The 21962-nt window shown below is 47.5% G+C and overlaps 2 long non-coding RNA genes across 2 annotated transcripts in view; both read right to left on the bottom strand.

The window, feature by feature from the left end:
* LOC143697019 (uncharacterized) overlaps nt 1-19924 on the bottom strand; it is a 130171-nt gene extending 110247 nt beyond the window's left edge. The window contains exon 1 of the long non-coding RNA XR_013186129.1: nt 19821-19924. This is a non-coding gene — a long non-coding RNA (uncharacterized LOC143697019). The remainder of the gene's footprint in view (nt 1-19820) is intronic.
* Nucleotides 8180-13355, bottom strand: LOC143697024 (uncharacterized). The gene is made up of 3 exons (XR_013186136.1): nt 13265-13355; nt 12839-12960; nt 8180-8738 (listed from the first exon to the last, which is right to left on the bottom strand). It is a non-coding gene; the product is annotated as an uncharacterized LOC143697024 (long non-coding RNA).
* Nucleotides 19925-21962: the final 2038 nt, after the last annotated feature.

Raw genomic sequence — 21962 nt, 5'->3', positions numbered from 1 at the left:
TTTGCAATTTATACTGTACATACATTCAGAAATGTAAAGTCCAGGGGTCAGAAAGTAAAAGTACTGCCATATATTTATTCCACCAATGAACTCAGCCAGCTGAATTCACTTATTAGTCTGAAATCTCCTGACTAAAAAACTGTGCTAATTAGCAAATCCAGGTGATTGGAACAAAATACTGAGGAGGACTTTTACTTTCTGAACCTGGACTTTACATCTCTTCATACATTAACAGGATTACAACAACATTACTTAACAAGAACAATAAAAATTAGAAAATTCTGAAGAAATGAGCAGTTCTTTTAAGAATGTTTTAAATGATATCCACTCACAAGAGATGAAGAAATGGAGTCTCCTCCACACTTTAAATTCTAGGTGAAAAAGTTTTTGTTCAAAAAACATGTGATGCACCGTCCAGGCCAGTAGTTGTCAGTATGAAGTCTGTCATGTAGGCCAGTAGGTTACAGTGCGGCTTTGGTTTTAATTCTGTCTTTCAGCCCAAATGGACGCAGGACCTAAAATGAGAAGAATACACACCACACATTAACACTCGGCTTGCTGGAATACTCAACTGTTATTGGTCAGTTGCACTATCGAGTAGCCATGTGTAAGCCCGACTATCGGTCCAATGGCAGTCTTCCAATAGCTGGGTTTCAGTCACGTGATTATGATGACGATTATGATGACGCAGGAAGGCGGGGCGATTTCAGATGGAGGGTAGGAAGTAAACATGGAGAATGCGTCTATGAAGGAAACCGTTGCGGAGAGTCCGTATTGAGTCTAATTTACCTTGATCATTTAATGTCCCATTCCCACTGATCCCCTGAACGACAATCTAATGCTATATAAAAACAGACACAAAAAAAAAAACACGTTGGCTAGCTAACATACCGTCGCTGCATCACGGAATTAACAGACTCTGCTCCTCCCAAACCGAAGACGTAACGTTACGTTAAAAATCGACTTTTTACGGCGTTGTTTTGTGAGCTTTCTACATTTCTCACCTTTATGAATGACAATCTTTGGTACTCTATAAAAACCCTTTCCCTTTTCTCGATTAGAACGATTGGAGCCGCCGTAAACTACACAAAACATTGATGGCAGATCCTCAGCTATTTCACTTCCTGCCCTCCATCTGAATTTTCGCGCTCTCACGATGCAGCAGCGTGACGTCACGTGAAACCAACCTATAGTTACTGTCTTTTCTTTTATGCAACACAACAAGATTAAATGGAATACATTTTCTCATTATGTATTAACTCGTTATATCATCTGACTCCATTAATGAAAAATGTTTTAATGATATCTGGGCATCATTAAAAGTGAGCGAATGCTTTATTCTTTGACTCTTTCTAATTATGTTTTATCCGCTCTGTCACGACAAGCACACACAAGGAATTCAGTGATCCAATAGCGGTCTTTATTTAAAGGGTAATCCGAACTCACAACAGTCCAGGCAAAGGTCAAAATCCAGAAAAGGCAATCCAATAACAAGAAGACAAACACAAGGAACCGACTCGAACAGTAAACGGAAGTGTGGGGACAATAACAAGGACTCCATGACACATACTGAAACAGACAGGGTTATATACACAGGGAATCGACAATGATAATGGGGAATTGGCTGAGTGCAATGATCAGTGATAAGGAACAGCTGAGTGCAATGATGAGACAAAGGATCGTGGGAAATGTAGTTCATAAGTGAAGGACACCGTGGGAAAGGAGGACATCTAGTGGACATCAGGGGAACACAAACCCAACACTGTGACACGCTCAGATTAGGAAGCTATGTCACTCAGAGGTCCTGCATCTTCCGCGGGTCTCTTGATCGCAATCTCGCCAGTTTTGGTCACCAAACAGAGGTAATTGGCTAATATCTTGAATTTGTATACACTTGAATTTAAAGTAACGTTTTTTATTTCAGGCAGATCTATGGCTGGCCACTATTACAGATATAAGTTAACCAACCTTACTTCTCTTATAATAGCTTTGGATTGGCCATGCCACGTTTTCCCACGTATCTAAAGTAACATCACATTAAAACAGAGGTAAAACAGACGCACCCAGATTTAGGTTGGCCGAGCAGTATTTTTGCTGCCCTAAACGGAAATAACTCTCTCTGGAAAGCAAGTACACTTGAATTGATGCCAAATATTAGTCGTCACTAATGTGACGCAAACTTGCGGGAACAAACAAACAAAAAAAGGTTTAAAAAAACAAAAAATTTAGATATACAGCACATAGCATATAATCATTATATGTTTATTAATGGCATTCACTATGACTTCACTATTTACCTGGCAAACAGCTGATGGTTCCAAACTCTCTCTTGTCTCTATTTAGGAAGATGATAATTAGAAATTATATTTTTGCCAGTCACAAGTTGTCCAAAGTCATTAAATGTAATGTTTAAGATCTGTGCATGGGATAGACAATTCTGTGTGGATGTCAAAATATATTAACAATACGGAACAAGATTTTAGATTCAAATTCAATTTGAATTGGTTATAGATCTGCCAGGTTCTCACACCAGCCAATCACAGTGCACTCCCTCTCCCACTTCGGTTCATCTTCGTAACACAAATGAAGATATTTTTAATGAAATTCTGAGGGAAATTTCTGTCCCTCTGTTATGTCTTGTCATGTTGTGTCTGGTTCTTGTTACTCTGTCCCCCTCTGCTGGTCATCATAGGTTACTTTCTCTTTCTCTGCTCTCCCAGCTGTTCCTTATCTCCTCTAACTACCTCGTTCACTCTCTTCCCACCTGTTCCCTTTCTCCTCTGATTAGGTCTCTATTTCCCTCTCTGTTCTTGCTGCTTTCTTTGTCAGATTCTCATTTGAGTTTCTCATGCTAGAAGCAAACTTCTGTCTCGCTCATTTCTACATTGTCCAGCCCAGTCCTGTCCTGTCCTGTCCTGTTGGCATCCGCCTGGCAAGTGCAATCTGTTCTCAGCTAATCATCTTATTATTTACTCTGTCTAGTTCATCTGATGCTACGAGAGACCTGGTAGTCACAGTCTATCTTCGACCCGCGACCTCTCTGAGAGACCTGCAGCCTGTCGCCGCTACTCGGCTATTCTCTACTGCTGTCTAAGCTTTTGAAGTTACCTGAGAGACTTTTATGTTCCTGTTATCGCCCTCTCTGCGGGTTGTTTGTTTTCTCCATTATCATTCAAGAAGAAGATCTGTGTACTACCCTGTGTTGTCATTAAAAGATTCTGTTCCTGTTAAAACGCTTTTGGGTCCTCACTTACCCTCATAACAGAAGAATCTGACCAAGATGGACCCAGCGACTCCGGATCATTTCCAGTCAGCCGTCGAGATCCAGGGAGCGATGATTGGCAGACACGAGGAAGAATTGTCTGCTGCTCGACATGCAGTTGAGACCCTGGCCGCCCAAGTCTCCGATCTCACAAGACAGATCAATCATCTCCGCCTCGATCCACCAGTCGCTTCCAGGGCTTCCGAATCTCTTGAACCCCGAGTCAATAACCCACCGTGTTACGCGGGTGAGCCCACAGAATGCCGCTCGTTTCTCACTCAATGTGATGTTGTCTTTTCTCTCCAGCCCAACACTTACTCCAAGAACAGAGCTCGTATCGCCTACGTGATATCTCTCCTTACTGGACGGGCTCGAGAGTGGGGAACGGCAATCTGGGAGGCGGAGGCTGAGTGCACTAACCGTTATCAGGACTTTAAGGAGGAAATGATTCGGGTATTTGACCGTTCTGTTTTCGGTGAAGAAGCTTCCCGGGTCTTGTCTTCCCTAACTCAAGGTAATCGATCCATAACAGATTACTCCATAGAATTTCGCACTCTTGCTGCCTCCTGTGACTGGAACGAGCCGGCTTTACTCGCCCGGTTTCTGGAGGGTCTCCGCGTGGATGTTAAGGATGAAGTTCTCTCCCGGGAGGTTCCTTCCAGGGTGGATTCCTTGATTGAACTCGCTATTCGCATCGAGCGACGGTTCGACCTTCGCCGTCGAGTTCGAGGAAAGGAGTTCGCTTTCTCCGCTGCTCCCCTCTCCGCATCACTACCATCTCCCTCCGCCAGTTCGAGTTCTGAGCCCATGCAGCTGGGAGGTGTCCGCATCTCGGCTAAGGAGAAGGAACGGAGAATCACCAACCGCCTCTGTCTCTATTGTGGTTCTGCTGCACATTTTGTTAACTCCTGTCCAGTAAAAGCCAGAGCTCATCAGTAAGAGGAGGGCTACTGGTGAGCGCGACTACTCGGGTCTCTCCTTCAAGATCCTGCACTACCTTTTCGGTCCATCTCCGCTGGACCGGCTCGTCTGCCACCTGCAATGCGTTGATAGACTCTGGGGCGGAGGGCTGTTTTATGGACGAGACCTGGGCTCGGGAACATGACATTCCTCTCCAGGAGTTAGAGGATTCCACGGCCTTATTCGCATTGGACGGTAGTTCTCTCCCCAGGATTCAGCGAGAGACGCTACCTTTAAGCCTCACTGTCTCTGGTAATCATAGCGAGACCATTTCTTTTTCAATTTTTCAGTCACCTTTCTCACCTGTTGTTTTGGGCCATCCCTGGCTAGTTCGTCATAATCCCTCTATTAATTGGTCTAGGAATACTATCCTCTCTTGGAATGTCTCTTGTCATGTGGAATGTTTAATGTCTGCTGTACCTCCTGTTTCTTCTATCTCTTCTTCACAGGAGGAGCCTGGTGATTTGACGGGGGTGCCGGAGGAATATCACGATCTGCGCACGGTGTTCAGTCGGTCCCGGGCCACTTCTCTCCCTCCACACCGTTCGTATGATTGTTGCATAGATCTTCTTCCGGGGACCACTCCACCCAGGGGAAGACTATACTCGCTCTCTGCTCCTGAACGCAAGGCTCTCGAGGATTATTTATCTGTAGCTCTCGATGCCGGTACAATAGTTCCCTCCTCCTCTCCCGCCGGAGCGGGGTTTTTTTTTGTTCAGAAGAAGGACGGTGGCCTGCGCCCCTGCATTGATTATCGGGGGCTGAATGACATAACAGTTAAGAATCGTTATCCGCTCCCTCTTATGTCTTCAGCCTTCGAGATCCTGCAGGGAGCCAGGTTTTTTACTAAGCTGGACCTTCGTAACGCTTACCATCTCGTGCGCATTAGGGAGGGGGACGAGTGGAAGACGGCGTTTAACACTCCGTTAGGTCACTTTGAATACCGGGTTCTTCCTTTCGGTCTCGTAAACGCTCCAGCTGTCTTTCAGGCGTTGATTAATGATGTCCTGAGAGACATGCTGAACATCTTTGTTTTCGTTTACCTTGACGATATATTGATTTTTTCACCGTCACTCCAGATTCATGTTCAGCACGTTCGACGCGTTCTCCAGCGCCTTTTAGAGAATTGTCTTTATGTGAAAGCTGAGAAGTGCACTTTCCATGCCTCCTCCGTCACCTTTCTTGGTTCCGTTATTTCCGCTGAAGGCGTTAGGATGGACCCCGCTAAGGTCCAAGCTGTCATTGATTGGCCCGTTCCTAAGTCACGCGTCGAGCTTCAGCGCTTTCTCGGCTTCGCGAATTTCTATCGTCGATTCATCCGTAATTTCAGTCAGGTGGCTGCTCCCCTCACAGCTCTTACTTCTGTCAAGACGCGCTTTACATGGTCTGCTTCCGCCCAGGGGGCTTTTGATCTCCTCAAGAGTCGTTTTACATCCGCACCGATCCTTGTTACACCTGACATCTCTAGACAGTTCGTTGTTGAGGTTGACGCGTCAGAGGTGGGCGTGGGTGCCATTCTTTCTCAGCGATCGCTCTCAGACAACAAGGTCCATCCTTGCGCGTATTTTTCCCACCGCTTGTCGCCGTCAGAACGTAACTACGATGTGGGTAACCGCGAATTGCTCGCCATCCGCTTAGCCCTAGGTGAGTGGCGACAGTGGTTAGAGGGGGCAACCGTTCCTTTCGTCGTTTGGACTGACCATAGGAACCTTGAGTACATTCGTTCTGCCAAGCGACTTAATGCACGTCAGGCTCGTTGGGCTCTGTTTTTCGCTCGTTTCGAATTTGTAATTTCTTATCGTCCGTGCTCTAAGAACACCAAGCCTGATGCTTTATCCCGTCTCTTCAATTCTTCAGAAGTCTCCACTGACCCCGAGGGGATTCTCCCTAAGGGGCGTGTCGTCGGGTTGACTGTCTGGGGAATTGAGAGGCAGGTAAAACGAGCGCTCACTCACACTCCGTCGCCGCGCGCTTGTCCTAGGAATCTTCTTTTCGTTCCCGTTCCTACTCGTCAGGCCGTTCTTCAGTGGGCTCACTCTGCCAAGTTAGCTGGCCATCCCGGTGTCCGGGGTACGCTGGCTTCCATCCGTCAGCGTTTTTGGTGGCCCACTCGGGAACGTGACACGCGCCGTTTCGTGGCCGCTTGCTCGGTCTGCGCGCAGACTAAGTCTGGGAACTCCCCTCCTGCCGGCCTTCTCAGACCGCTTCCTATTCCCTCTCGACCGTGGTCACACATCGCCTTAGACTTTATCACCGGTCTGCCTTCGTCGGCGGGTAAGACAGTTATTCTTACGGTTATCGATCGTTTCTCTAAGGCGGCTCATTTTATTCCCCTCGCTAAGCTCCCTTCGGCTAAAGAGACGGCACAAATAATCGTCGAGAATGTCTTTAGAATTCATGGCCTTCCGTCGGACGTCGTTTCGGACAGGGGCCCGCAGTTCACGTCTCAATTTTGGAGGGAGTTTTGTCGTTTGATTGGGGCTTCCGTCAGTCTCTCGTCCGGCTTCCACCCTCAGTCTAACGGTCAAGCCGAACGGGCCAATCAGACTGTCGGTCGCATCCTACGCAGCCTTTCTTTCCGTAACCCTGCGTCTTGGTCAGAGCAACTTCCTTGGGCAGAATACGCACACAACTCGCTTCCTTCGTCTGCGACCGGTCTATCGCCTTTTCAGAGTAGCCTCGGGTACCAACCTCCGCTGTTCTCGTCTCAAATCGCCGAGTCCTGCGTTCCGTCCGCTCAGGCTTTTGTCCAACGTTGTAAGCGCACCTGGAGTATTGTCAGGTCTGCACTTTGCCGTTATAGGGTTCAGACTGTGAGAGCCGCTAACAAGCGTAGAACTAAGAGCCCTAGATATTGTCGCGGTCAAAGAGTATGGCTCTCCACTCTTAACCTTCCCCTTAAGACAGCTTCTCGTAAACTGACCCCGCGGTTCATTGGTCCGTTCCGTATTTCTCAGGTCATTAGTCCTGTCGCGGTGCGACTTCTTCTCCCTCGTTATCTTCGTCGCGTCCACCCGGTATTCCACGTCTCTTGTGTTAAACCCGTCCTCCGCGCCCCCGCTCGTCCCCCTTCTTCCCCCATTCTTGTCGAAGGCGCTCCTATCTACAGGGTTCGCAGGATTCTAGACATGCGTCCTCGGGGCCGTGGTCATCAGTTTCTGGTGGATTGGGAGGGGTACGGACCTGAGGAGAGGAGTTGGGTTCCCTCTCGGGACGTGCTGGACCGTTCGCTGATCGATGATTTCCTCCGTAGCCGCCAGGTTCCCTCCTCGGAAGCGCCAGGGGGCGCTCGTTGAGTGGGGGGTACTGTTATGTCTTGTCATGTTGTGTCTGGTTCTTGTTACTCTGTCCCCCTCTGCTGGTCATCATAGGTTACTTTCTCTTTCTCTGCTCTCCCAGCTGTTCCTTATCTCCTCTAACTACCTCGTTCACTCTCTTCCCACCTGTTCCCTTTCTCCTCTGATTAGGTCTCTATTTCCCTCTCTGTTCTTGCTGCTTTCTTTGTCAGATTCTCATTTGAGTTTCTCATGCTAGAAGCAAACTTCTGTCTCGCTCATTTCTACATTGTCCAGCCCAGTCCTGTCCTGTCCTGTCCTGTTGGCATCCGCCTGGCAAGTGCAATCTGTTCTCAGCTAATCATCTTATTATTTACTCTGTCTAGTTCATCTGATGCTACGAGAGACCTGGTAGTCACAGTCTATCTTCGACCCGCGACCTCTCTGAGAGACCTGCAGCCTGTCGCCGCTACTCGGCTATTCTCCACTGCTGTCTAAGCTTTTGAAGTTACCTGAGAGACTTTTATGTTCCTGTTATCGCCCTCTCTGCGGGTTGTTTGTTTTCTCCATTATCATTCAAGAAGAAGATCTGTGTACTACCCTGTGTTGTCATTAAAAGATTCTGTTCCTGTTAAAACGCTTTTGGGTCCTCACTTACCCTCATAACACCCTCCATTGGGAGCAATGCAACTAACACATTCAAGGCCCAAAACGATAGGAAAGACATCATTGAAGTAATCCATGTGACTCCAGTGGTTTAACCAATTTTATGAAGCGAGGTGGATGCTTTGTTTTTGCAAAAAAACACAATTTACCACTTTATTTAGGAAAATACTGACCTGCAATCCAGTAGGGGGAGCCCTACAACGCATGCGTATTGTGTTGACCGGAAGTTGTTCCGTGAATGTGAAGATAATATATATATTTTTTTTTTGTGCAAATCAAAGCACTTGCATTGCTTCATAAAATTAAGGTTTCTAGAGTCACATGAATTACTCTAATGGTGTCGTTATTACCTTTCTGGGGATTGAATGTATTAGTTGCGAAGGCTCCCAATGGAGGAACAGAAAGCTATTGGAGTTCATCAAAAATATCTTAATTTGTGTTCCGAAGATAAATGATGGTCTTAAGGGTTTGGAACAACATGAGGGTGAATAATTTTTCCTGAACTATACATTTAAGGAATCCTGGAAACACCTTAAATCAACCATAGCATGCATTCGATCCATTTTCTGGAATAACTGAAATGCAGATAAGAAAAGAAAAAAAAAGTTTCACACACACAAAAAAAAAACTTTCTGCATTTACATTTTCCACAAAAAAAGAAAAGCAGTTTACAATGATTCACTTAAAGCTTCATATAAAGCTTTACATTTAAGAAATTGTGTTTACACAAATATTTTGCTTTCACTTTAGCATAATTTAAGCATGGCCATTGTGAACAGTATTTATCATGCACTATTGAATGTGCAAAGTAGAGCTAGGGCTACTGTATGGTGAAAGGCAAGATGTTCACTAAAAAATAAGATGAACAAGTCACATGGACATTATTTTTGATATTTTCAGAATTTAAAATAAGTAAATAAAGGGTTAGTTCACCCAAAAATGGAAATTCTGTCATTAATTACTCACCCTCATGTAGTTTCAAACCTGTAAGACTTTAGTTCATCTTTGGAATACAAATGCAGATCTTTTAATGAAATGTGAGTTTTCTGTCCTTCCATTGACAGCTAAGCAACTACCCCTTTGATGCTTCAAAAAAGTTAAGAGATTGTAAAACTAATCCATTTGAATTGAGAAGTTAAAAAGTTTTTTTTAAGAGACTACCACTTTATATAATAAACAGATTGAATTTAGGATTTTATTCACATGTAAACATTGAACAAACAGAAGCTCAACCGCATTTGCTTTGACAAACGAGAAAAAACCTCAGTGGTTCTTGCGGAAGCTCAAACAGGCTGCGAAACACACCGCTTACCACAACTGACGTGTGAATTGATGAATCAGAAACAGCCCGTACTTCATTGTACCCAAGAAAGGTGGTGGGTTACGACCAATCTTGGACCTGCGAGTCCTGAACCGGGCCCTCCACAAGCTCCCGTTTAGAATGCTAACGCAGAAACGCATCTTCCAATGTGTCCGTCCCCAAGATTGGTTTGCAGCGATAGACCTGAAGGACGCGTACTTTCATGTCTCCATCCTGCCGCGACACAGGCCATTCCTGCGTTTCGCGTTCGAGGGTCAGCCGTATCAGTACAAAGTCCTACCCTTCGGGCTGGCCCTGTCACCCCGTGTCTTTACGAAGCTCGCGGAGGCAGCCCTCGCTCCCATGAGAGAGCGTGGCATTCGCATTCTCAACTATTTCGACGACTGGCTCATACTAGCGCAGTCTCGGGAGCAGTTATGCAAACACAGGGATTTGCTGCTCCAGCACATAAGCCAGTTGGGTCTTCAGGTCAACTGGGAGAAGAGCAAACTCGCCCCCGTGCAGAGGATCTCTTTTTTCGGTTTGGAGCTGGACTCGGTCCAACACACGGCGCGCCTCACAGAGAATCGCGCCCGGTCGGTGCTGAACTGCCTGAATCTTCGGACCTTTCATTTCTCCGGGCCGGAGTGTCCCTAGAACAAGTGTCCAGGCATGCTGTGGTTTCCACAGACGCCTCCAACACCGGCTGGGGGGCCACGTACAACGGGCATGCAGCACCAGGACGGGGTCCCTCCTGCATTGGCACATCAACTGCCTCGAGTTGTTAGCAGTGCTCCTTGCTTTGAGACGCCTCAAAACGACGCTGCTCGGCAAGAATGTACTGGTCCGTACGGACAACACGGCGACCGTTGCGTACATCAACCGCCAAGGTGGTCTACGTTCCCGTCGCATGTCTCAACTCGCCCGCCACCTCCTCCTATGGAGTCAGAAGCATCTGATGTCGCTTCGTGCCGTTCACATCCCTGGCCTGCTCAATTGTGCCGCCGACGAGCTCTCACGACAGATTGTGGCCTCCGGGGAATGGTGACTCCATCCCCAGGCGGTCCAGCTGATATGGGACCACTTCGGGGCCGCACAGATAGATCTGTTTGCCTCTCCGGACTCGTCCCATTGCCAGTTGTTTTATTCCCGCACCGAGGGGACCCTCGGCACGGATGCACTGGCTCACAGCTGGCCCCGGGGCCTCCGCAAGTATGCGTTTCCCCCAGTGAGCCTGATGGCATAACTACTGTGCAAAATAAGGGAGGAAGAGGAGCAGGTTTTGCTAGTTGCCCCTTATTGGCCCAACCGAACCTGGTTCCCCGAACTTTTTCTCCTCTCGACAGCTCCTCCCTGGCCCATTCCTCTGAGAGAGGACCTACTCTCTCAGGGACGGGGCACCATATGGCACCCGCGTCCAGACTGTTGGAGACTCCATGTGTGGTCCCTGGACGGGACGCGGAGGTTCTAGGTAATCTACCACAGGCAGTCGTAGATACCATCACTTCAGCGAGAGCTCCCTCTACGAGGCTTGCTTACTCCCTGAAGTGGAACCTGTTCGTTGAGTGGTGTGCTTCTCACAGAGAAGACCCCCGAAGGTGTTCGATCATTTCCGTGCTTTCTTTCCTGCAAGAGGCTTTGGAGCGTCGGCTGTCCCCCTCCACCCTCAAAGTGTATGTTGCCGCTATTGCCGCACATCACGATGCAGTAGACGGGAAATCCCTGGGGAAGCATGATCTGATCGTCAGGTTCCTGAGGGGAGCGAGGAGATTGAATCCGCCTCGCCCCCCCTCTATACCCTCTTGGGACTTATCTCTGGTGCTAACCGCACTGCAGAGACCGCCCTTCGAGCCTTTGCAGGTAGCAGAGTTAAAAATTCTGTCCCAAAAGACAGTTCTCCTGCTTGCTTTGGCCTCCATCAAGAGGGTAGGGGACCTGCACGCATTTTCGGTCAGCGAATCGTGCCTGGAATTCGGGCCGGCTAACTCTCACGTTATCCTGAGACCCCGGCCTGGATATGTGCCCAAGGCTCCTACCACCCCCTTTCGGGACCAGGTGGTGAACCTGCAGGCGCTGCCCCCGGAGGAGGCAGACCCAGCCCTGGCTTTTCTCTGCCCCGTTCGCGCTCTGCGCTTATACGTGGACAGAACGCAAAGCTTTAGGACCTCAGAGCAGCTCTTCGTCTGTTACGGAGATCAGCAGAAGGGAAAGGCTGTCTCCAAGCAGAGGTTGGCCCACTGGATAGTGGATGCCATCATCTTGGCGTATGAGTCCCAAGGTGAACCCTGTCCCCCCGGACTGCGAGCTCACTCCACAAGGAGTGTTGCCGCTTCTTGGGCGTTGGCGCAGGGTGCCTCACTGACAGATGTCTGTAGAGCTGCGGGGCTCCAGTAACACCTTGAGCCCCGGTTCAGTGTCGGCTTGCTGCGCCATTCCCCTCCTACGGACCGGATACATGCGCCATTTTGCTCCAGTTGAATTCCCTTATCCGGAACCTGTTGAGCTCCTCCGCACCCCTCCAACGTCGGACGTGGCGGAACGTCCGGTGTTACGCCTACCACTCGTATGCAGTGTGGAACCCGTGTTAGGCTGGGTCCATATGTTGCGGTCCCTACGGCGACCCCATATGTGTATTCTTCCACGATACGGCTCCCCAAGGTGAGCCCGTGTCTTTCCCTTGGCAGAGTCCTGCCGTCACTGTAAATCGGTGTTGTCTCCCCCCTCTCTAGGCTGGAGCCACCCCAGTGATATTCCATATGTTATACTGCCCGGTCCTCCCTGGCGTGATCCCATTTCAGTCGACCGTCGACTACGTCTTACGTTATCGCCTGAAAGGGAACCTCAAATAACTCATTGTACAGATACTTGCCTCACAGCTTAGGATGCAGTCAGACTTTCAGATGTGTGATCAATGAGACCAGACAGTTTACCCCATCATCTTCATCTAAAAATCAAAGACACATTTGCTGAGTTTCAACAAAGTTCTCTGATAAAATGAATGGCATATGACAGGGAGGAATCAGGTAATCGCATTCATTTAAACACAGAGAACGAGTGATCAACTATTTATCTGTTTAGCGTTCAATCACGTTGTTCATTCAACAACTGCATACAATATTATGGACTAATGTAAAGTACATGGCACCTCTGGTTAAACATTCATTTAGACTAATTACGTATTAAATGTGTACTTACGACACAGAAATTCAATAGTTTTACAATATATTTGCAGACGGCTAATATCACTGACTGGATTCTAACGTTAATTACGCTATTTACACTCGCTAATGTCATGTTGAGTGGCTGTAACGCTATATACAGTTTATTTTATATATTTATATTAGCTTTATATATTTAGTTAAACATAAAACCCACCTTTGAATTTCATCTTCTTTTCCTCTTGTAATTCGAGTCCAACCTCTAAAGTTCTTCTGACGATAAAGAGGGCAAAGCCATGGTTGTGGTGGTGCTCGTGCTCGTAATCCGCTTCCCGCTCTCTGAGATTTGAAAATGCAGTAACAGCAGCGGCCTTGGTCTATCAGTTTCATGTTGTTAATAGATAAGTTAACAGTTTAGTGGAAAATGGAGAACAAACGCCACATTATGTACACGCGATGACTTTAATACTAGTCAATAATTGCATTAAAAATATTTAAAAAGTGTATACAAGTCAAATGACTAAGCATTTGATGCAAAGCTAATTTAATTCGCTAAATTAACGTATTTATACAATTAAAGTGGCTGAAACATTTATATTTTCGACTTTTGAACTAAATATAAACATAAGTTATCAGAACCCACCTTTAAATTTGTTCTTCTTCAAGTTTGATATTTAAAATAAACCCTGTACCGCTCTGCAGTCTTGTAGCCTGCTTTCCGCTGTCAGTTCCGAAAATTCAATAACGGCTGAAGTGATTTCGACCAATCAGCGTCTTGTTGCTATGCCATTTACTCAACACACAATCATGAATGAAACAGTAACTTGGCCTATCACTGTACCCTTGATGTGAGAACATGTACATTAATTTCAATTGTACCTTAAAAGGTATCAAACAGTATCATCAGAGGTCTTTCCTGTACCATTAAAGGTACTATTATTGAAAAGGTACAAAACTGTTCTTTGAGGAATATTATTTTGTGTAACCTTTTTTTCTGAGAGTGAATTTTAACAAAATTAACCATGTTTTATTTTGAAAAGGTACAAAACTGTTCTTTGAGGAACATTATTTGTACCATCGTGTACCTTTTTTTCTGAGAGTAAATTTTGTAGTTACTATGGCTTTACTACAAAAACCATAGTTCATTTTATGGTTACTATTTACTACAAAAACCATGGTTAAACCAAGGTTGCTGTAGTAAAACGTCCCGGGTTACGTATGTAACCCTAGTTCCCCGAAGGGACGGACGCTGCGTGTAATCGCAGTGGGAACGCCCTCCAGCGTAACGCGTCTGAAGCATGAATGAAATCAGTCAATGGAGAGATGGAGCGTCACAGCGAGTGACGTCATCGACCAGGAAGCTATAAATATCCCCTGAGCACACAATACGCCAGCTTTTTGTTACTCAGCAAGCTCTGTGTGTGTCTGAAATCTAGCGATTGTGTTTGTCTGTTTAGACAGGAGTTTCTCACTATATATATATATATATATATATATATATATATAAAAACCAATGTGAGTGTCAAAGTGACGAGCCAGCAATATAGAAAGTGTGTTTCCCCCTGTACACGATACATCACGGGTGGGGATACACATCAGCTGTGTGTTGCTTGTTTGGGATTGCAGCATGCCCAGTCGGCTCTCGAGGGGGTCGATTGTGAGCATTGCGAGAGTTTTCCCTTGGGAACTCTGCGCTCGCGGTGATCGCTCTTCGAGGAGAGTAGTTTGCTGCGAGCTCCCCGAGGCTCGGGTCCCGCTTCTGTTGAGGCAGAGCGGCGGCGCTTGTCTTGGGGCTCGCAGATGGATCTCACTGGCGACGTTGAGACGGGCTCCGCCCTATCTCAGCTATCTCCAGCGAGATCTAGTGCCTCTTACCCGGCCCGGTTCGAGGCACATGATGTCGAACTTAGATTATCCAGTTCTGAGGAGCTCGATGTCGAAAGTTTTGCATCAGAAGAAACTGACTCGTCACTCCAGCATACTGCTGAAGAGGGGCTGATAGATGTGTTATCTCGGGCTGTAAAAAAAAAAAAATCGAGAAAAAAAAAAAAAAAGTGGCCAACTGATAGGCAGGAGTCTAGAAATGAAAGCAAATTAGATGATAGACTTCTGTCTGCACGTCCTCAGCCTTCTCTCCGGTGCTTACCATTCTTCCCAGATCTTCACTCACTGAGGTTTCAAAGACCTGGGTTAGACCTGTTTCAAATAGAATTTATACTAACCAGTCTAATGCTTACGGAAAAATTTTTGGTGCAAAAGCTTCAGGGTACGTGACCATGCCGAAGGCAGAGGAGACGCTCTCCAGCTATCTCTCTCCTGCTTCGTCATCTTCACTTAAAGCACCGGCTCTGCCCTCTAAGCCACTAAAAAATACTTCTGTGTTAGTAGGGAAGGCTTACTCGGCGGCGGGTCAGGCGGCTGCATGTCTACACACTATGGCCATTATGCAGGCTTATCAGGCTGACCTGCTTAAAGATGCTTGTGAGGGGGGTGAAATTTCTGTGGATATGATTAATGAGCTCAGGCAGACTGCTGATCTCACTCTCCGGGCCACCAAGGAGACCGCTAAATCTATCGTCCGGTCTATGGCATGGTGGCCACAGAGAGACACTTGTGGTTGAGTCAGACCTCTATGAAGGAGAAAGATAAGACTCTCCTTTTAAATGATCCAGTTTCGCCTGCGGGCCTCTTCGGTGACGCTCTTCACTCTGTCACGGAGAGGTTCCAGGAAGAGAAGAAACAGGCGGCTGCTTTTCAGAAATTTATGCCCCTTAAAGTGCGTGTCGCTGGGGCTGCTGAGCGAGGGCAGTCCCAGCCGCCGAGTACTTCAAAAAGAGCGCAGCAGAAACGGAGTGTCGCGTCTCGTGCCCCCCCGCAGAGAAACTGGAGGGACGAGGCGGGGCGCTCTCCGGCGCGACCTTCTCGGGGTAGGGCTGATCTGAGGACAGTCATTATCGCCAAGAAGGCCGCGTCGAAAAAATCCTGACGCGCTGAACGTCAGGACTCTGAGGGTGGTCCCCATCATGGAAGACTTGAGTTCACTGCACAAAAACACGGTGCCCTGTCTTTCCCGATGCCCTCAGGGGTCTGCTCTACTAACCCTGCCTATACAGGGCGTAGAGAGACTCGGCGAACGATTTCCCGAGGGACGCTCGCCCCCTCCGAGGAGGGTTGTGGAGTGCCCAGACCAGCTGTTCCCTGCCAGTACGTTAAAGGGCGCTGTGTCTGTCACTCGGGATGTTCATCCAGAGGCCAGCCTCGAGAGGCTGGTTCCCTTAGTAGAGTTCCTGGCGAAAGGAGCTATAGAGCGGGTTCCTCCACCCAGCAGGGACTTAGGATACTACAGCCAGTTCTTCATCTTTCCGAAAAAAGATGGAGGGCTGCGTCCCTTTCTAGATCTGCGTCTCTTAAATCGCGCTGTAGGGAAGCTCAAATTCAAGATGCTCACTCTCAAGCAGATCGTGTCAAATCAGATCCGAGGACTGGTTCGTCACGATAGATCTAAAGGACGCTTACTTCCACGTATCTATCCTACCTCAACACAGGAAGTTCCTGAGGTTCGCTTTCGGGGGCGAAGCTTACCAATAACAGGTTCTTCCGTTCGGCCTAGCACTGTCACCCCGCACGTTCACGAAGTGTATGGATGCGGCTATAGCCCCACTGAGGCTGCAGGGCATCCGTATTCTGAACTATATAGACGATTGTTTAATACTAGCTCAATCAGAACAACAGGCGGTTCGGCATCGAGATGTCGTTCTTGCTCACATCAAGAGGTTGGGGTTGAGGCGCAACGCCAAGAAGAGTGTTGTTTCTCCATTAGAGAGAACCACTTTTCTCGGTGTAGTGTGGGATTTGACGACGATGCAGGCACAGTTGTCCCCTGCTCGTGTTGCTTCGATTCTCGCCGCAGCAGATCGGGTCAAGCTAGGCCAGTCATCCTCTGTAAAACAGTTCCAGAGACTGTTAGGTCTCATGGCAGCTGCGTCCAACGTGATACCTTTTGGCCTCCTGCACATGAGACCGTTACAGTGGTGGCTCAGAACCAGGGGATTCTCCCCGAGGGGAAATCCGCTTCGCATGATCATGAGTTCGCGACGGTGTCATCGCGCCCTGATTATGTGGAAAGATCCTCGGTTTCTGTCCCAAGGCCCTGTGTTGGGAGCTCCTTGTCGTCGCGTTATGCTAACGACAGGTGCCTCTCTCACGGTGTTGGGGGTGATCATGATTGGTCGCCCAGCTCAGGGTCTGTGGGAGGACCGTCACCGTCTATGGCACATAAATTGTCTAGAGATGTTGGCAGTGTTTCAGGCTCTGAAACATTTCCTCCCAGACCTAAGGGGCCACCATGTTCTTGTCCGGTCAGACAACACATCGGTGGTCTCTTATATCAACCATCAGGGCGATCTGCGTTCTCGCCCACTTTACAAACTGGCACGTCAGATCCTTCTATGGTCCCAAAGGAAAATTCTTTCTCTGAGAGCTATTTATCTCCCGGGGTATTTAAATCAGGGGGCAGACATCCTGTCAAGGCAGGGGCCGAGGCCCGGGGAATGGAGTCTTCACCCCGAGGTGATGGAGCTCCTATGGGAACATTTTGGTCGTGCCGAGGTAGACCTATTTGCTTCCCGAGAGACATCACACTGTCCACTGTGGTTCTCTCTCAGCCTGCCAGCCCCACTGGGGTTGGACGCGATGGTACATCTGTGGCCGAGGTCACGTTTGTACGCTTTACCCCCGATCGCTCTGCTCCCGGGAGTTCTGGAGAGGGTTCGCCGGGACGGGCTCAGTCTTCTGCTAATAGCCCCGTTCTGGCCGGCCCGAGTATGGTTTGCGGACCTAGTGTCTCACCTCGACGGCTCTCCCCTGGAGATACCGATCAGGAGAGATCTACTCTCTCAGGCGAGTGGGTCGATCCTTCAGCCCCGCCCAGAACTATGGATGCTGTGGGCTTGGCCTCTGAGGGGGCCCAGCTCATAGATTCTGGTCTCTCGACTGAGGTCGTTGAGACAATCCTTCAATCCAGAGCTCCCGCCACGAGGAAGTTATATGCCACGAGGTGGAAACTTTTCACCTCTTGGTGTGGAGAGCGCCAGCAGGACCCAGTTAACTGCCCGGTTGGTACAGTGCTGGATTTCCTGCAGGACCGTCTCTCCACAGGGTTATCCCACTCCACACTGAAGGTGTACGTGGCGGCCTTAGCTGCTTACCACGCCCCTTCGAGCGGAGGTTCTCTCGGGAGACACCCACTTATATCTCGCTTCCTTCGTGGCGCCTTGAGGCTGAGGCCTGCAGTTCGCACGAGGGTACCAGCTTGGGATCTGGCCATCGTCTTAGAAGGTCTCTCCCTAGCTCCTTTCGAGCCCATCGAGGAAGTTTCGGAAAAGTTTCTTACGCTAAAGACTATCCTTCTTCTCGCTATCTCATCTCTAAAAAGAATTGGAGATATTCAAGCACTTTCGGTGGCTCCCTCGTGCCTGGAATTTGCTCCTGGTATGGTTAAGGCCTTTCTCTGTCCGAGACCAGGTTATGTTCCTAAGGTGCCAACTACTTTTGTTAGACCTATAGTTCTGCAGGCTTTCTGTCCTCCGTCTTTTCTGACGTCGGACCAGAAGTGACTTAATTTGCTGTGCCCCGTTAGGGCTTTAGATGCTTATGTCAACAGAGCTGCCCTGTGGAGAAGATCGGAACAACTGTTTGTCTGTTTTGGGTCACCTAAGAAAGGGTGTCCGGCATCTAAGCAAAGGATGAGCAAGTGGGTGGTCGAGGCCATCTCGCTTGCTTACGGTTCGGCCCATCAGCCTTCACCTTTGGCTGTAAGGGCTCATTCCACCAGGAGTATGGCTGCCTCTACAGCTCTTCTTTCAGGAGCTTCTCTTCAGGACGTTTGTGATGCGGCAGGCTGGTCCTCACCGCATACTTTCGGTAGATTTTATTCCCTTGATCTTAGCTCCACTCCCGGGGCTCAGGTTCTCTCGTCAGTTTGTGTCTCCTAATGACACACGACGGGGATTTGGTCGTATGGGGATGTGGGTATTGCGTTCCCACTGTGATTACACGCAGCGGTAGTCCCTGAAGGGGAACGTCCCGGGTTACGTATGTAACCCTAGTTCCCCGAAGGGACGGACGCTGCGTGTCCTGCCATACTCCCGGCATCCCCTTGGGTCGCTTGCTTCAGTAACTTTAAGCGGCGTATTGTGTGCTCAGGGGATATTTATAGCTTCCTGGTCGATGACGTCACTCGCTGTGACGCTCCATCTCTCCATTGACTGATTTCATTCATGCTTCACACGCGTTACGCTGGAGGGCGTTCCCACTGCGATTACACGCAGCGTCCGTCCCTCAAGGGGAACCATGGTTCATTTTGTAGTTACTATGGTTTTACTACAAAACCATAGTTAAACCATGGTTACTACAAAAAGAGCATGGTTAAACCACGGTTATTGTAGTAGAACCATGGTTAATTTATAGTTACTATGGTTTTACTGCAAAAACCATAGTTAAACTATGGTTCATTTTGTAGTTACTATGGTTTTTCTACAAAAAATATAGTTAAACCATGGTTACTACAAAAAAACATGGTTAATTTTCGTAAGGGCTATTCTAGATAAATAAACATTCAATCACATAATTTCACATTTGAATATTTATTTATGTGTACACAACAGTCTTAATGTTAGAACAATTGCAATAGATAGTAGGCCTATTATTTTTTGTATTTTAAAATTGGCTGTCGAAAATCCTTATACATTGACGTCCCACAAGCACATTTTATACAATAAAGTGATCTAGTATCCACGACAAAGGACAAGTATGGCCACTATGTAAACAAAACGAAAAAAATATTTTACGTGTCATGTGGAGGGCTCCGTAAAATTAATATAAATGAATGCATTAAATGCACGTGCTAGTCATTTCCCCGACTCCCCCAACAACAGCGGCCTATACCCTCAGCGAACCGGACAGGTGCAGTTCAGTATGTGCGCTGAGGCATCATTCCTATCACAACTTGTACTATAGTTATTATATTTAAGTCACTTTTAACTACATCATTAAAGGTAACTTAACTGTTACTCTGGTAGTTAAATAGTAGCTAAGGCTAGGTGGAAATTCGCGCCAGTTCACAAAAATCCATTGATTTCCCAGTCCACATGAAATAAAATAAACTAATAAAAACCAATATTCATTTATATTTTCATTACGTCTGTTCACTCACCGTCCACAGCAGGTATATCAGGATGTTGAAAGGTGTGCAGTGCCACGCAGACAGTACAATGGCTGGAGTGGAAACGTGAGGTCTTTCCCACAAGGGTAGAGCGGAGGAAATTGATGCCTAACTGTGATTGGTTAGGGATTAATTTAAAATTTCTTGGGTTACCTGCAACATTCTAAAAAAAATTGCACACTTCAAGAGGTTAAATTGAATTTATTAGTGGTGCTTGCCAAAGGCAAGGCAAGGCATCACTAGTGTTCTTCTGTATACTTATTAAGTTGGCTTGTGAAAGCCAACTTACTAAAATCCTATTTAAACTTATTATTAAGTTGGCTTGTGAAAGCCAACTTACTAAAATCCTATTTAAACTTATTATTAAGTTGGCTTGTGAGAGCCAACTTACTGAAATCCTACTTAAACTTATTAAGTTGGCTTGTGAGAGCCAACTTACTGAAATCCTATTTAAACTTATTACTCAATCTCATAAATTAATAAACTCTGAACTCTTACTCATTTAAACTTATAAACTGTAAACTCATAAACTTATAAACTCATGAATTCATACACTTATGAATTTTCATAAATTCATACACTTATGAACTTTTAAATTCATAAATAGTTCACCATAGCAACCACCCATAACACCCTAGCAACCACCCAAAATACATTAAAACACCCTAGCAACACCCTAGCAACCATTCTAAATAGCGTAGAACACCCTAGCAACACCATAGCAACCACCCAGAACACCCTAGCAACCAACCAAAATACCTTAAAACACCCTAGCAACACCATAGCAACCACCCAAAATACCCTAGAACACCCTAGCAACTGCCTAGCAACCACCCAGAACACCCTAACAACCACCCAAAATACCTTAAAACACCCTAGCAACACCATAGCAACCACCCAAAACACCCTAGAAAACCCTAGCAACTGCCTAGCAACCCCCAGAACACCCAAGCAACTGCCTAGCAACCACCCAGAACACCCTAGCAACCCCCAGAACACCCAAGCAACTGCCTAGCAACCACCCAGAACACCCTAGCAATCACCCAAAATACCTTAAATCACCCTAGTAACACCATAGCAACCACCCAAAATACCCTAGAACACCCTAGCAACACCCTAGCAACCACCAGAACACCCTAGCAACTGCCTAGCAACCTCCCAGAACACCCTAGCAACCACCCAAAATACCTTAAATCACCCTAGCAACTGCCTAGCAACCACCCAGAACCCCCTAACAACCACCCAAAATACCTTAAAATACCCTAGCAACACCATAGCAACCACCCAAAATACCCTAGAACGCCCTAGCAAGTGCCTAGCAACCCCCAGAACACCCTAGCAAATGCCTAGCAACCACCCAGATCACCCTAGCAACCACCCAAAATACCTTAAATCACCCTAGCAACACCATAGCAACCACCCAAAATACCCTAGAACACCATAGCAACCACCAGAACACCCTAGCAACTGCCTAGCAACCACCCAGAACACCATAGCAACCACCCAAAATACCTTAAAACATCCTAGCAACACCATAGCAACCACCCAAAATACCCTAGAACACCCTAGCAACACCCTAGCAACCACCAGAACACCCTAGCAACTGCCTAGCAACAACCCAGAACACCCTAGCAACCACCCAAAATACCTTAAAACACCCTAGCAACACCGTAGCAACCCTCCAGCACACTCTAGCAACAGCCTAGCAACCACCCATAACACCCTAGCAACCACCCAAAATACCTTACAACACCCTAGCAACACCATAGCAACCACCCAAAATACCCTAGCAACCGCCGAGCAACACCCTAGCAACCACCCAGAACACTCTAGCAACCGCCTAGCAACCACCCAGAATACCCTAGCAACCGCCTAGCAACACCATTGCAACCACCCAGAACACCATAGCAACCACCCAGATTACGCTAGTAACACCCTAGCAACCACCCAGAACACCCCAGCAACTGCATAGCAACGCCCTAGCAACCACCCAGAACACCCTAGCAACCACCAGAACAACCTAGCAACCAACTAGCAACACCATAGCAACCACCCAGAATACCCAAGCAACCGCCTAGCAACACCCTAGCAACCACCCAGAACACTCTAGCAACCGCCT

Source organism: Siphateles boraxobius, unplaced genomic scaffold (assembly GCF_051911475.1).
Source record: "Siphateles boraxobius isolate OS27281-9 unplaced genomic scaffold, OSU_SipBor_1 31, whole genome shotgun sequence".
Lineage (NCBI taxonomy): Eukaryota > Metazoa > Chordata > Actinopteri > Cypriniformes > Leuciscidae > Siphateles > Siphateles boraxobius.
The sequence above is the reverse complement of the archived record's forward strand: the minus strand, read 5'-3'. Positions and strand labels throughout refer to the sequence as shown.